This window comes from Pinus tabuliformis, chromosome 9 (genome assembly GCF_031772625.1).
Source record: "Pinus tabuliformis cultivar Carrire ecotype Pingquan chromosome 9, CPIR1, whole genome shotgun sequence".
In the NCBI taxonomy this organism is placed as follows: Eukaryota; Viridiplantae; Streptophyta; class Pinopsida; order Pinales; family Pinaceae; genus Pinus; species Pinus tabuliformis.
In genome coordinates, this window is record NC_142307.1 from 1562165431 (window position 1) to 1562181771 (window position 16341).

Consider the following 16341-nt stretch of genomic DNA (forward strand, 5'->3'; position numbering starts at 1 on the left):
ATTGTGCATAGTGGAAGCCACCAAGGGAGGTCCTCAAACTGAGGATGATCTTATTGAGAATTTGATTCAAAATCCACCCCCCAACGTGTTGCCATTAGAAGAGTTGGTGGAAGAAACCCAATCCAATGCTTTAGTTGATCTCAGTGTGGCTGATCCGACCTCTCTCTGAGTTAAGAATGTGGAATTTTGCCCTAAAAGAGCCCTGAAGATCAACTCATCCCTATCCACCTCTCAGGAGAAAGAGCTATGTGGCTTATTGAATGACCATTTGGATGGCTTTGCTTGGAGCTATAAGGAGATGAAAGGAGTCCACCCTTTAGTCTGTACTCATCACATTTACATTAAAGAGGATTGTAAACCAGTCAAGCAGCCTCAAAGGAGGATGAATCCAGCCCTTAAGGACATTGTCAAAGAAGAACTGCAAAAGTTGCTGGATACAGGATTCATCTACCCCATCTCTGACAGCAAACGGGTTTCTCCTTTGGTGCTTGTGCCCAAGAAAAATGGGAAGTGGAGAATCTGTGTAGATTATCGACAACTTAACAAAACCACCAAAAAGGACCATTTCCCTTTTCCTTTCATAGATCAAGTGTTAGATGCCCTAGCAGGGAAGAAGTTCTTTTCCTTCCTAGATGGGTTTAGTGGGTACAACCAGATCCAAATCAGCCCCGAAGACCAAGATAAGACCACTTTCACTTGTCCATGGGGTACCTTTGCCTACCGGGTCCTTCCCTTTGGGCTGTACAACACTCCTGCCACTTTCCAAAGAGCAGTACTGAGTATATTCGCTGAGCTGGTTCATGATTCAGTGGAAATCTATATGGATGACTTTACCCCTTATGGTTCTAACTTCCAAGAAGCTTTGACTAACCTGAGGAAAGTTTTAGCCAAGTGTATTGAAATGAACCTGTCCCTTAGTCCTAATAAATGTGAATTCCTAATGACTGAAGGGACTGTGCTAGGTCATACAATTTATCAGCAAGGTTTACAGGTGGATCCCAACAAGATTGCTATCATCCAAAGGGTCCCGCCTCCTCAAAAGGTAAGATATGTTCAGAGTTTTCCAGGTTTAGCAGGATATTATAGAAGATTCATTAAAGATTTTAGTAAGCTAGCCTCTCCATTGTTTGGTCTTTTGGGAAAAGATGTTGAGTTCATATGCACTGACAACTGCCAAGAGGCTCTGGATGCTTTGAAAGGTAAGCTGATAACTGCACCAATATTGAGAGGTCCAAACTAGGCCCTACCTTTCCACATTCACACAGATGCCTTGAACAAAGCTATAGGAGCAGCCTTAGGACAAGTTGAAGTGAAGCTACCATATGTCATATATTTTTTTAGTAAAAACTTGTCAAGGCAGAATTAAACTACACTGTAATCGAAAAAGAGCTTCTAGCTGTAGTCCATTCCCTAAACAAGTTCAGACACTACATCACTGGCTATCAAACATTCGTGCATACTGATCATGCTGCAATTAGGTATTTGATGAATAAACCTGATGTAAACGCTCGTATCATTAGATGGTTACTTCTATTGCAGCAATTTGATTTGACCATTGTTGAGAAGCCAAGTAAGGAAAATGTTGTTGTTGATTTTCTGTCTAGACTAGATCTGCCTGTAGGTGAAGAAGGGATGGTGGATGATCAAATGTCAAATGAACACCTATTTGCTAGTTCATTATTCTCTCCATGGTTTGCTGACATAGCAAATTATTTGGTTTCAGCATAGTTTCTGCCATACCCATCCTCAAAAGAGAAGAGCAAGATCGTGAGGAAAAGTGCCCCATTCACTTGGATTGGGGGCAATCTTTTTAAACTTGGCCCAGATCAGATTTTGAGGCGATGTGTTAGGGAGGAGGAAGTTTTTGACATCCTCCTAACCTGTCATGATGGGCCCTGTGGGGGCCACTTTGCAGCAAAGAGAATCGCCTTCAAAATTCTGCAGGCAGGGTACTATTGGCCCACTCTTCATCAAGATGTCAGGAGATACATCAGCCAATGTGACCGATGTCAAAGGATGGGGAAACCTACTCCAAAGGATGAGATGCCCTTGCAGCCTCAAGTGACTTTCGAGCCATTTGAGAAGTGGGGCATGGACTTTGTGGGTCCTATCAACCCTCCTTCAAAACAAAAATCTTACATCATTGTGTGCACGGATTACCTGACAAAGTGGGCAGAAACAAAGGCAATCAAAGCAGCAACAGAAGAAAAAGTAGCTGATTTTTTGAGAGAAAATATATTCTACAAGTTTGGCTACCCAAGAGAATTAGTCATAGATCAAGGAAGTCAGTTTACCTCTAACCTTATTGAAGAACTGTTCACCCATCACAAGATTAAGCACGGAACTTACACCCCTTATCATCCGCGAGCAAATGGACAGGTGGAAGTTACTAACAGAGCTTTGGAAGGGATTTTGACTAAGGTAGTGAGCAGCATCAGAAAATATTGGGTAGATAGATTGGTTGAAGCCACCTAGGCCTATAACACCACTTGGAAAACCACAACAGGTTTCACACCCTATGAGCTAGTCTATGGGAAGAAGGCTTTGTAGTCCATAAAATTTGAATATAACACATTGAGGATGGCAGCTCAGATGGACCTAGATCTTAGCCATGCACAACAGGAAAGATTGCTTCAACTAAATGGATTAGATGAACAGAGAATGCGGGCCCTTCTCCACTCAGAAGTAGTCCAACTTCAAAGAAAGATATGGCATGACCGACACCTCAAGGAAAAACAATTTCAGCCAGGAGATTGGGCGCTGCTGTATGATTCAGGATACAAGGATTTCAAGGGCTAGCTAAGGACAAGATCGCTGGGACCATGTACAGTGGAAACATGCAATGACTATGGTTCAGTCCTTATTCGGACCATTGATGAAGAAGCCATCCCCATGCTCGTCAATGGGCATAGATTGAATATCTACAAGAAGCCCCTTTCCAAGCAGGAGTTCATTGAGACTCTGGGTAAATCAGTATTGGTAGTGGAGCAGGTCCTTGTCTCCACTCCACCTACACCCTGAGCAAAAAAAAAACCAGAAAAAAACACAGAAAATAGAAAATGGAATAAAAGATCCTTGGGTGAAAACCTCTTGGAGGCGCCCAAGGCAGACAGTGAGGGTGAAAACCTCCTAGAGGCACCCCATCTGTCTCAGACAAATTTCAAGAAGGTCATTACAGGTTGTAGGAGGATCGCACAAGACAAAAAAAAGGACATGAATAGGCTGCATGCATCCCTCATAGTCCATTCCTCCATCACCATTACCCTTTCCCATGTTTTGGTCTCACTTGGTCTGAAATTTCACATCCTATAGGAAACTCTATATCTTCTACAGGATCCTAGAAAGGCCAAAATCAATCTTAGAGGAGGAGCCGAAGGTTGGAAATCTGTTTATGAGGCCTATGAACCTCCCTACCATCATCCATCTTCCTATGTCACCATTCCATCCCTGTACACCTTCATTGCACTCGTTTTTGTGTCCCTGCACAGTCACACACAGAAATTATGTTTCCTTCATGCTGCAAACAAAAAAATATAATGACAAATAAAAGCAGCAGCCTTTTCATTCACCCCTACCTGATACCTTCCATATGTGATTCCCTTTCAGTTGAGGCCTTCTTCAGCAGTTGTAGCCCTACTCAGATATTAGCTTGAATTTCAGAAGAAGAAGCAGCTATAGGAAATCCTACAAGATTCCTGTAGCAGTTGATCCCTTTGAAAAACATACTCCAGAGACAGGGTCAGCGCAGTAGGGCATATGAAACATGCAAGGAGCTCTGTTTGAGTGTGAGATTATCAGCAAAAGCTTGAGGCTGAGCGCAAGCAGAGTGCAAACAGCAACAACAGTGAAGAAATGGGTTCCAAAATCCGAAATATGCATAACATGGCCACGACTGAGAAAGTAAGTTCCTAAACCTATTCCTCGATTGCATGAATCATATTTCAAAACTGCATGAATTGTGGGAATGGTTACAATTGAATGGAATTGGTGGCCAGCTAACTGGCCACCCTCATTCAGTTACACATCCTCGTGGAATTCAAATAAGCCCCATCAAATTCAAAACTGCCGATCAGATACGCAGCCAGCATGTGTGGTATGTCCATTCAGGAAAAAACATTTGGGACTGGTAATGGTGGCGGTGGATAACGAGAGTAAGGGAGGTTATGGCAGTAGGTGGCATGCAGAACCATTATGACTGTGACGTAGGACTAACGATCTGGATGGGGATAACGTACCCATCCGGCCACCTCATCTCCTCAACATGGATTACGCCAATAGTTAAAAGATAGTGCGGTCGAGGCCTTCGCCACCCTTTCTTCATTTTTCATTCACGACGTTCTCCACTGCAGTACGCACCTACCACTTCCATAGCAGCCAACCAGTCATCCTCTGCCAGTTTTCTGCCAGTTTTCTAAAACCCTCCCGCCTATCGAGCTCTACATGAACACTGTTACATTCTATAGGAGCTGGAAGATTTCTATAGGAAGGTTTCTACAGGAAAGGCAGAGAACAGTTCTGCGGAAGGAAAACCCAAGATTTTCGTCAAAATTCAAGCTTAAAACGAGGTAGCCTCGGGAAAACCTCTCTGCATATGACTTGCTTGAGTAAGGTGGTGGATTAAAAACATCACATTGGATTGAAAAAGAGAGTAAAGCTTAAAAAAGAGTCTGCCTACATATTTTCCCTCAGTTCTACACAGTTTTCTATTTTCTTCTCTGAATCCGAAATCTGCCTCCTCTTTTTTCAAATTCTACTGTAAGGAAAATACATGCAACCATAGAAGCCAGCCTGTGTGAAAAAAATGAATTTGCATATCTATCTACTCTCTGAAAAGAATATGTATATTTATCTTATGTTCTGTCAAATTTTTTATTTTTTTTCAAAAATAGAAAGTCAAATTTAGGATAACAGCAGTTTAAAATAGGGGAATTATTACAATTTGATGTTGTAAGGAGAATCATAAGGGAAATCCCTTATTTGGTTTTAGGAAGACAGAATTCAGGTATCCTCTGTTTTAGTTTTGCCTGCTTTTCTCACCTAAGAATTTTTTCTGGTTAAAACACAAAAAAGAAGCACTCAACACCACGCTAGGAGGATTCATGAGGAAAGAAACTTTAAACTCTGGAAAATTTCATGAGCACCCTAAGGTGGTGGACCTCTTCACCAGGGCAAACTGGATATCCTTCTTTGAAAGAATTCAGGGATATGATGAGGAGGTAACTGAAGAATTTTTGATATCCCTAAGACCACATTCGAAGACACATGCTACTGTTAGTTTTAGGGGTTTGACCCTAGAGCTTACACCTTATTTCATCAATATAATCACCGGTCTTCCACTGGGGCTCCCTTGGAGCAAGGAGGAGAAATCATTGGGACAGGTTGCTAAGAAGATATTTTTTCAGCCTGAGGAGCATCCTGTAGAAGATAAAAATGGGTTCAGAAGGACAAGCTTTCCTCCTCTCTAGAGTGAAGTCAGCTACCAAATAATGAAGTATATCACATGTGAAGGGAGGTTAAGCATAATTTATGGTTATCACTTCAGGTTGTTGCATGAATTGAGATATGGGATAGACTTACCTCCAGCTAGAAAACTGAGCCTCCCATATTTCCTCCTCTAGTCTTTGATTGAATGTGGCACAAAGCTAAATGCAGGGGTCCCAGATCAATTGGCCCACCATGGGCTCATCAAATGATTGGTAGAAGATACCTTACACACATATACTATCCCCATAACTTAGGAAATTTTCAGAAATATGTCCAGGGATGATGACATCAAAAATTTGACTGAGTACATTAGCCCATCCAGCAGTGATGAGGAGGAGCAAACCGAAGAAATTGAGAAGAACAATAATGAGGAAGCACAAGACATTCAAGCAGAAGGAAAAACAAAGGAGAAACAGGGAGAAGAGGAGGAATTTGACAAGACTACTACTGAGCCTAAGGCAGAAAAGGAGACAACCTCAAAAACAGAGAAGAGAAAAAGGACAAAGGTTGGGAAGAAAAAGGCCAAGAAAGCTCAAAATAAGACTGCCACAGCCAAGGCAGGAACCTAGCAAGAAAAAGAAAAGACGCACCCTGAGATATCAGTGACACAAGAAGAAACAGCGGACGTAGGCAAGGTTGCAGGAAATGAAGGAAAAGAACAGCAGAAAGAAACATCCCCTGAAACATTGGCAAGGGAAGCAGCAGCTGTGCTTGCTGCATTAAGAACACTTGCAAAACAAAAAGGAAAAAGAAAAAGGCAAACCTCCATGTATTTTAAGAGCCAAAAGAAGCACAAGGATCAAAGTGGGCAAACCCTAGCCACCATCAAAGGAACCAATTGTCATTGAGGATACACCCACTGAAAAGAAGGAAGAATCTGCTTCCAAGATATCTATCACCTATGAAGGAGGAAGCCCCAAAACCTCCACCTGGAAGGAGAAAATCAAGTTGATGGACTCAAAGGCAGTTCTATAGGAATTTGAAACATCTCTACAGGAAACTCTAGCCAAGTTGAAAGAAACTGAAAAATTGGAGGAGAAGGCAGCAGAACAGTCACAGGGGGAGGGCAAGGCCAAAGAAATACCTGAACCAAGCCCTCAGCCTAATTTGGGCTCCTATTACAATCTGCTAGAGGGTGGGAAAATCATCCCACAGAAATTTGTTGTGCCCCTATTCTTCGAATTAGAAAAAGAAAGGGTCAGAACCCACACATGGATGCAAATCACTAAATCTAAAGGATTTGAGGACATAGGGCACATGGAGGACAAGCTAAAGGAATTAAGAGGGGAGTTGGCCATGGTAAGGCACATAGAAAGTAGTAAAAAAGCCCAGCTACAGGAAGAAAATGAACTGTTGAAAAAGCAGTTACAGCAACAGGAAGTTCATAAGGGAGATAGGCTGTCCATTTTGGGAGGGTAGCAGTAGTAAGAAGGTCCCCTAATAGACAACAAAACAATAGAGAAATAGCAGCAAGAGGTAGAGCCACAAGCTGATGCTGAAATGCTAATGAAACTACTGCAAGAAAAGGAGTCTCGGGCAGCAGAAGAAGTGCAGATTTTAAAACAGTAGTTATAGGAAAAAGAAGCCCAAATGGCCTGCATGGCCAGCTGGGCAATAGAAGCCTTGCAATGTAGGCAACCTGCTAGATCCTATGCATTATATCTTAAATACCAATGGCTGCAATTTGAAATTAAAACATTGGCCCAAAGGGGCACCATCCCGTTCCAGAATTACAATCAATTTATGCATTTGTGTGACAGTAGCTCAGCTAAAGATAAGGCCATGTTAGCAGAATTCTATTTACACAACCTGGTAGTTCCTAACATGAATCTATGGGACCCAAACGCTGCATTCAGAGACCTACAACTCATGGATATGGCTTCTTGGTTGAGCCATTAGGAAAAGAGGGCAATAGAGATTCAGAAGATTATGACCAAGGAGCTAAGTGAGCACTCATGATAAGGACAGAACCAGAAGATCCCTTAACTCTCATATATTCCCATCAGCACCTTGCAGACAACCCTCACATTGCACCTAACTATGTTGAAAGGAAAGCGTAGGCCATAGCTCACTTTGAAGATATGGAAAGAATGTTTGGTGATAATTGCCTTCATGCTTGCACAAGAAGATGGAATACATTGTCCCATAGTTTGAAAATAACGGAGTATCACTCCCCAACCAGAATGAGGGAAGCTATGAGAAGAGTACCCCTATACAAACAATCAATGCAAAACTCGAAAGCCAATTGGATTGGCCTTAAGTTCAGCCCTCCACTACTGCTAGGTCTGTTAGAAGGGGTTAAGGAAGAGGAGGAACAAAAACAATGGGAGGAAGTGGACAGAAATGCAGGTTTTCATGACAGAGAAGAGGACATCACCTCAAAGGCCTGGGATGTTAGGGAGGCAGTCAAAGCTATCAAGGATGAAGAACTGGATTAGTTGCTCAGAGGATGAGCAACACATTCAGCAGGGGGGTGATGATGAGCCCCGGAAATGGGTAACTATATGGGCTCATTCTACCTATTATTCTCATTTAATCAACCATTCTCCATTTTTTTTGCATGCTTTTGAATATATTTATGTTAATTGAGTGAATGGGAATAATCACTTTACCACAAAGTCTAATACGTGTTTATTGCATATTTTTGGACACTTTTGGACCAAGACCAGACATTTATGAGCAGATTGACAGCCAAACTCGAAGAAACAAGGCTGAGGATTTATAGGAGGGGTGTCTCCTACACTAAATGACCCCTTCCTCGAGTTCTCCATCAACAGCACAGAGTTCAACAGCCCACCAAAGATGATTTCAAGGGGCAGCCGGGCAGGCCTAGTGAAGCGACTATTATCTACAGTTTTGGGCAGCCGAGTTCCTAAAGTTTAGGAGGACTGGTGGGAATCCTCACTTGCATAAATAAGAAGGCTTCAAGCCTTAGTAGGTTAGCCATTTGATAGTCTATTTTCGCACTTTAGTGCAGTCTTGTACTCAACTCAATTTCAAGCTCCTTTTGCAGACAGTTTTGTGATATAACTATTATTTTTTTGATCAATGAAGATGAATCCAGTTTTGAACCAGCACTGATCTTTCCTAGGGGGATGTAGCTCTTGGGGTTGGGCCCAACCTAAGTGCCTAGCACCTCCTTTGTGTACTTCTATGCGTTTTTATTGCATTCATAGAATAATTTCTATTATTTTAAGGTTAAATCTTACTTTGTTACTTAGGTTGTTTTTGATGATTAAGATATTTGTTCTTCCTTCAGGTTGATTTGATAGTTTGATAACAGAAAAGATCCACAAAAGGCTACCAAGCATGCCTTAATCTCCTTTCTCCCTCTTTGGGACCATGAATTGAGACCAAGGCACTCTTGCTGCCACAAAAACATTGTTTTTGCCTTCCAATGCAATCGCTAGTGTTAGATTTCGAGTTGGAAAAGTTGATATCAGTTGTGTTTTCATGCTTCGATCTGTTCTTGCTCAGTTTCCATAGATTTCTTGCATGACTTCCTGTCCATAACGTTCTGTTTAGCACTTTTCTAGTTTCTAGGTCAGAATTAGGTCAAAATAGGTAAAACTCTGTTTTCTTAGTTTTTGCTTGGGACAGTTTTGAAAAGAAGTGTGCAGAACACCTGTAAGACACTCCATCCTATCCTTCCTCCATCATACAACCTACTCTAGTCTCTCTCTCAAGGTTTCCTTCACTCATTCGCCATATTTTCCCAAACTACCCTAATTTCTACATTCTTGTGCAAAATTGCTTCCTTCACCTTTGAACAAATCCAACCATCTTCTTCACTCCTGAGCTTCATTTACAAGGTCTTAGACCCCTTAACATCTCTATCCATCCTTCATTTTGACTTTCCCACCGTTTTTCCCCCTTCAACACTCTAAAAACCACTTTCGGCCTCTTCTTGTAGAACTTCCTGTAGATCCCCTGCAGCCTCATGTAGAAGTTAATACGAGTGATTTTTCGAAGTTCGATCACGGTGGAAATCTCCAGAAAGGTACTAGGGACTCCTTAGGTCCTCTCCACACCTTCCAAACCTCCTGCAAATGCCCACTCCATTTCCTTTCGCCAATAAACCTCTGCACAGTCACAAATAGTTAAAACACAAGCATAATAATTCTGCATAAAATTGCTCAAAAATACAAAAAGATGATTTTTCCATATTTTCCTTCAGAAGTAGCTTAAACAAATGCATTTTACCTTTTCAATAGTCAATGGCATCCATTTCAGTAGTTTACATCTCTTTTTTGGCACAAGTAGGGTTAGTCGGTAAAACTAGGGCTTGCGTTTCCTTTCAGCTTTCATCTTCTTTCTGCAAGTAGACTAGCCTCTTTTGAGTTAGCTTCCTTCCATCACAGTTAAAATCTTCTTTTGATAACTCATAGAAGTTTTCTTGAGCTCCTAGCGAACTTGTACCAGTTGATCAAGTGACAGCCTACAGTAAGAGCTAGTACTTGTGCATATAGCATCGTCGCTTCCAAGTTTGTTACGAACTACCGGGTTGATAAAAGTAAAGTGGGGAGTCCCAGGAGTTGCAACATCATTGCTGCAATACTAGAGCTCACCAAAAGTACCATATTCTAATAAATGATCAACCCATACAATTGGTGATGATGGATTTGGATTTGCCACACAAGACAAAAAGATTGATTGCTATGCAATCTCAATGGGGCTTAGCGGCATTGTTTCATTACACATATCAACTTCGGAATTGTTGGAAATCTCCCATAAATAAGATGAAGTGGAAGATATCATGTTACAATTCTTAACTTTTGCAACTTCCTCCATTTGTGATGGTGACGATAGCGAAAGGTACCCATAAGGGAAGAATCTTTGAAGAGACCTACTCCAATGTTTTGAAGAGATATCAGGGGTCTGTGAACTAACAGAACGCTTCCAGTTTCCTGTGAACTAGAGGTGAAGAAGCCAAGTTTATCTATTACTATGATTCCGCCTTTATGAGCGAAAGCGATCATACGAAATTATGTCAAAACCACAGTAACCATAGCATAAACCCACGGTCTTCCTAGTAAATGTTGTAGTCAAGGGGTCCATCAACGACCTCAACTTCAACAGTTACAATTTTCCCCCTAGTTCTATCTGCAAGTTACTTAAAATTCCACAAGGTGTATAAGTGTGATCGTCAAAAGCTTTTAAAATTGTAGGTGATCGTGACAAAGTCGGTGAGCCAAGTGTTTTCTAGCAATTCATTGACGTGATACAAGTAGATGCACCCTCGTCAACAATGGTTCAATGAACAATTTTATTCAAGGCTTTTACTTGGATCAAGAATGCTAACTGTGCTAGTAATTGTGGCGTATAACCCGCATGGTTAAAAACCACAATATTGGAATCCATTGGATCAATTCCACCAATTTCTAACAATAAAGCCTGCTTTTGGGAGGGATAATTTTGAAGCACCTCAAGCGTCGACATAACAGAAGGTGACTGAGCCAGATCTTCTACTATGTTATAATTTTGTGCTGCTCGATCTTGAGGGTTGAATGTAGATTTATGAGCAACTCTCTTAGGTGGTTTTATTGTTAACTGTGGTGCAATAGGTGGTGGAATAAAATCAGACGAGGTCAAAGTCGAAGTATTGGGTTGATTTGTAGCCTGGTTATTCGACGACGATGATGGATTACTGTAATCTTTACTCCGTGTAGTCACCAAAACATCAGTTTTAGGCTTAGTGGAAAATAGCATAAGTGATGAGCCTCATCATTGAGTAATTATATGAGCCTTAATTGACCTTAATGCACCTCCTAGCTTAGTCAAACTAACTATTCTCACAACTTATTGCATACTTTTGATTATGTTTTGTTTATGAGATGAGTAGAGTTGGATATTTTGCTTTGTGGTCTAATGTGCATGTAATGCAGGAATAAAGGATAAAAGTAAGGAAAATGTAGGGATAAAAGATAAAAGCAAGAAACTTGTAGGTTTTAACCCCATACAGAAATTACCTGCATACGAATTCTAAAACATAGAAAATAAACAATGCGAGAGCATAACACATAAAACACATATACACAAAGATTTTCCCCTGGATCCCAAAACCGGGACTACCAGCTTGATTTTTCACTATATTCCTTTCAATGTTACAATACATATTTATACATACTGAAGTATCTAATACCATGGACCGAAAACCATCATGTCCAAAGCGATGGACTAAAAACCATTGCGTCCAAAACCATGGACTGAAAACCATCACGTCCAAAACCATGTGCGAAAATCATGCACAAAACCATATGTAGGTCTACCCAACCAAATATAGGGTCCAAAAAACAAAATTTTCTAGGGCACTGCCCCGGACCGTAGAGGGGGGTTACCTGCACCACTCAAACCACCTGTGACCCCCCCACTATGAAATCGGCGAAACGAAGGGGGAGCTCTTCCCCCCCTCTAACCCCCCGGTTAACTACGTAGGCTACTCGTGGAAAGAATATAACACAACCCAACATTCTCCCACTTGTTGTTTTCTTTCCTAGGGGGCCACAAGAGAGCTTAGTCATTTATCCAGCCCTGCAACGCCCATTGTTTCTCTACACCAAGAGAACTTCTCAAATCTCACATATTTTGTCAATGCATCTACAGTATTCTTCAAAGTGTCCACCTTTACTAGCAACACCTTTTTGTCTTCTATCATATCCCTCACAAAGTTATATTGAACATCAATGTGCTTTGTCTTTGAATGATATGCAGGGTTCTTTGCCAAGAAAATTGCACTTTGGCTGTCACAGTCTATCCTTATAGCTCCCTGTAGTAACCCCATAATTGAACACAATCTCTACAACCAAACTGCTTCCTTGCTTGCATGAGTGGCTACCATGTATTCTGCCTCTGTAGTTGATAGTGCCACTACAGATTGTTTCTTACTCATCCAACTGACTACACCTCCAAATAGGTTAAACACATACCCACTTGTAGATCTTCTCTGATCCAGATCTCCAGCCCAGCTTGCATCAACAAAGCCACGAATATCCAACACTCTGTCCAATCCTGGTCTTCCTTGGTAACACAAACCATAATCACTAGTGTCACGCAAATACCTGATAACCTGCTTCATTGTTGTCCAGTGCTCCTTCCCTGGTTTTGACATAAACCTGCTCAATACTCCCACTGCATTTGCAATGTCTGGTCTAGTACAGACCATTGCATACATCAGGCTACCAACTGCACTTGCATATGGAGCATGGGACATGTCCTCTTCCTCTTCTTGTGTCTTCAGACACTGTTTAGCAGATAACCTCACACCTACAAGAATAGAAACCTTCACCAGTTTAATATCCTACATATTAAACCTCTTGAGTATTGTCTCGACATACTTCCTCTGGTTTAACTAGAGCTTCCTCTTTTCCCAGTATCTTTTAATTTCCATACCCAAAATATAGTTTGCAACACCAAGATCTTTCATGTTGAATTTGGAGGACAATTGGGTCTTCAAATCCTGGATAATTTCTTTATCATTTCCAACCAGCAACACATCATCCACATACAAGACCAGATAAATAACACGGTCACCAATTAATTTAAAATACACATTGTGATCTGCTTTGCTTCTGGTGAAGCCAAGTCCCCATATAAATGTATCAAATTTCTGATACCACATCCTTGGTGACTGTTTTAACCCATACATAGACTTCTTTAACTTGCATACCATTTATTTCTTACCCTTCACTGCAAAACCTTCAGGTTGCTTCATGTAGATATCCTTTTCCAGATCCCCATGAAGAAATGATGTCTTCACATCCATCTATTTTACCTCAAAATCAAAATCATCAGCAACAGATAAAAGTAATCTAATAGAAGCTACCTCGGAAACAGGAGAAAAAATATCACCAAAATCAATTCCTGGCACCTGGGAATAACCTTTTGCTACCAACCGAGATTTGTATTTCTCCACCTTTCCTTCTGCATTTGTCTTCTTCTTGAACACCCATTTGCTACCAATGGGTTTCCTTCTAGTTGGAAACTCCACCAGATCCCAAGACTCATTTTTGTGCAAAGATGCCATTTCAACAACCATGGCCTCTTTCCAGAGTTTTCCATCCTCTGAATCTACTGCTTCCTTCACAGTTCAGGGATCATCATCAGTAACAAATAAAGAAAAATTTGAACAGAAAGCAAATGGACTATACCTTTCCAGGAGCCTTCTTTCTCGAACTGATCTTCTCACATCCATAGTTTGTGGCTCTTAATCTTCTGATTCCTTCTCTGTTGTAGAATCTAATTCTTCCTCCTTAAGCTCAAACTCTATCTTCTCAGGTTCCTTTGGTTGGACTTCATGTTTAATAACATCTTTCACCTCTCTGAACACCACATCTTGGTTGTACATAATATTCCTTGTTACTGGGTTTCAAAGCTTATAACCCTTTAAACCATCCTTATACCCAATAAATATGCACTTTTCAAATTTACTATCCAACTTGGTTTTTTTCTCCTTTGGAACATGTACATATGCATCACATCCAAATACCTTCAGATGTGAAAGAGAGGGTTTCTTACCAGTCCATACCTCTTGTGGAGTCTTATCCTCCAATGATAATGAAGGTGATCTGTTGACCAGGTAACATGTTGTCTCCACCACCTTTGCCCAGAATTCATGTCCTAATCTGGCAACACTGAGCATGCTTCTTGCCATTTCCATAAACATCTTGCTCATTCTTTCTGCAACTCCATTTTTCTCAGATGTGTATGGAGTAGTCTTCTGTCATGTTATACCACACTTCTTACAGAATTCTTCAAATTCCTTGCTGCAAAACTCTCCACCGTTATCTGTCCTCAACACCTTTATCTTCTTATCTGTCTGGTTTTCCACCAAAGCCTTAAATTCTTTAAACCTGTCAAAGACTTCAGATTTATTTTTAAGGAAATATATCCATGTATTCCTTGAGAAGTCATCTATAAATGATATATAGTACACAAACTTACCTAGTGATGGAACCTTCACAGGTCCAAACACATCACTGTGCACAAGTTCTAATATATGTTTCGCCCTCTTACCACCAAAGGGGAAACTCATCCAAATTTGCTTCCCATATACATAATTTTCACAGAAATAAAAATACAGAAAGTTATTACTCATACCTTCTACCATACCTTTACCATGAAGCATTCGAATGCCCTTCTCTCCAATATGTCCAAGCCTTTTATGCCACACCATGGTCTTCTCTCTAGAGACCACTAGATTTTCTGCTCCACTTTCAGGAACCACAGAACTATTGCACCCATCAACAAGAGTGCTACCTTGCAACTTGTACAGAGTTCCAATTCAAACTCCCTGCATCAATACTAGTGCCCCTTGAACCATCTTGCAGGTATCCTTCTCGAACACTGTTTTTATACCTGCATCATCGAGCTTGCTTATAGAAATCATATTTCTGGCTAATGCAGGAATATGTAGAACACCCAGAAATTTTCTAACCCTTCTACCTTGCAACTTCAACTTTAATTTTCTGTGACCAATGATTCTAGCCTTCCTATCATCCCCCAAGAAGACATCACCACCATCATATTTCTCTTACTCGCAGAACCACTCTCTAGGGGAGGGGGAGTGAAGTGAAAGGATGCACTTGAGTCAATCAACCATGCCTCATGATCTACATGTGTACTTGAATAAGCCAAGTACACATCCCCACCTTCATCTGAGGTGGTTTTTGCCTGTACAGAAGAAGCATCATCAGATCCCTTTCCTTTATCAAGAGATTTAGATTTACAGTCCCTTTTGTAGTGCCCTTCCTTTCCACATTTCCATAACACCACCTTTACAGGTTTTCCTAGAGATTTAGGTCTCCCTCTAGATTTTGATCTCCCACTCGATGACTTATTTTTGTTTCTGTTCTGAAACCGTTATCGTACAGACAAGGCATCACCATTCTGGCTCTCCAATTTTTCCTTCTCTTCTCTTCTGTAAGCAAGGATGAGATTATTTCATCAAACTGCAAGGCAGTTGTATTGCTACCTATTGCAATAACCATACTATCCCACGAATCTGGTAGAGAACACAACAAACTGATGCACTTATCTTCATCTGAAATTTTAATATCAACAGATAATAACTGACTTACCACAGTATTAAATACGTTCAGATGCTCTGTCATCGAGTCTCCATCTTTCATCCTCAGGTTATACAACTTTTTCCGTAGGAACAGTTTATTCACCAGAGACTTAGATTGGTACAAAGTCCCTAACTTGTCCCACAAAGCCTTTGCCATAGTTTCACCTGATACATTCAACAATACTAAATCTACGACACACAATTGTATTGTGCTCTTTGCCTTTTGATCCAACTTCTTCCATTCTTCATCGGACACTCCCGTTGGTTTAGCACCCGGATCTACCACGATCCATTGATCTTTATCCACCAACAGATCTTCCATCTTGAGTTTCCACAACTCAAAACTCTGACCATTAAATTTCTCGATCTCTATCTTTCCACTGCTTGCCATCTTCTTTCACCACTAGAATCGATCTCGTAGATCTCCCACTAAACATGGTCTACCACAGGACCGAGCGAAACCCCTCAACAACAAAGGCATCTCTTTGAAGCCAAAACAACTTTGATACCAAATGTAGGTTTTAACCCCGTACAGAAATTAACTGCATACGAATTCTAAAACACAAAAAATAAACAATGCGAAAGCATAACACATAAAACACATATACACAGAGATTTTCCCCTGGATCCCAAAACCAGGACTACCAACTTGATTTTTCATTATATTCCTTTCAATGTTACAATACATATTTATACATGCTGAAGCATCCAATACCATGGACCGAAAACCATCACGTCCAAAACCATGTGCAAAAATCATGCACAAAACCATAGGTAGGTTTGCCCAACCT